Source organism: Tamandua tetradactyla, chromosome 18, assembly GCF_023851605.1.
Source record: "Tamandua tetradactyla isolate mTamTet1 chromosome 18, mTamTet1.pri, whole genome shotgun sequence".
Lineage (NCBI taxonomy): Eukaryota > Metazoa > Chordata > Mammalia > Pilosa > Myrmecophagidae > Tamandua > Tamandua tetradactyla.
This window is the reverse complement of record NC_135344.1, coordinates 57,896,084-57,897,317: the sequence shown is the minus strand read 5'-3', so window position 1 is coordinate 57,897,317 and position 1,234 is coordinate 57,896,084.

The window sequence follows — 1,234 nt, the reverse complement described above, 5'->3', positions numbered from 1 at the left end:
ATTCAGGCTGTTTTTCTAAGCCCTTCGGTCTATCAGTGAAATCTGTACTATATACTTTTTCAAAGAACTGAAGCATTTGTGTCCAATTTATTTAGCAGCACCACAAGAAATCTGGAAAAATAAGATTCAAATATATCTCTATACTACAGCTAAAGCCAACTCTAATGTTTCTGTGTTAACGGAGGAAAGGGGTAGGATTGGAAATTTAAATAAAAAAAAACAGAAATATATAATTTTGACCTCCTTCTCTCATCATAGCTTACATCAGGAACCACTACTGTAGTGAAAAAGATGAGTCTGAGTGTAATTTACTTGAATATTCTCTGGTGAAGATGCTAATAAGCAACCCAATGACCTAAAGCTAGAGAACAGGAGAGAAGCAAAAACGGAGCAAACTGCTTGTAAAACTCACATTTTGGATCATTAACCCTTGAATAACTTTGAGAGTTGGGTTGAAAAATTCATGCTGTGCTTTCCTAAAAAAGTCAAGAATTGGCCACAGCCAGTTGCACCAAACAAGTAGGAAGAACCCTGCAAAGAAGCTAGTTCAATATTGTCATGTTATATTTATCTGGGTTAATAGGGGATGTAGACAACATGGATAATTGAAGCACAAAAGTCATTTCAAAACCTGATGGAAACTGATAGTTGCAATTGCTTTTCCACCAAGCTACTAAAGCTACCAATACTCAGTTTTATCTCCTTTTTCTTCCTTCCCTGAACACCTGGAGAGATGGAAGCATAAATTAGCCACAAAATAGTCAAGAAGACAACAGAAGCAAAAGGGGGAAAAGTATGACTAAAAGTAAAGAATAGCTCATATTATCGAGTAGCACCCCCTGAGATGTTGCGAGATGACTGGACTGCATTTGCATCAATTCATGATATCATGTGCATTTCGCTTTGAGGGAGCAAGGAGCCATGGTAAACCTCACAGGAGTAATATTTCCTATCACTTTAAGGTTTACAGGCTTGAACTATCAAGACCTGTGCTCCCCAGGTTGTTTATTTTCTCTTGCATACTTGGCTGGCAATTATGGTAAACTACAACCAAAGTCCTGGATTAGGGTACACACATTCACCTGGTAACATTTACCTAATTTCAAGATAATCAGATGCAAGAAAGGGAACAAACTGTGATGGAAAGAGCATAGAGTTTGAATTCAACAGACCCAATTTCAAGTTCCACTGCCACAACTTGGATGTGGGCTGTTGGGCAAGTCAACTTAATAGT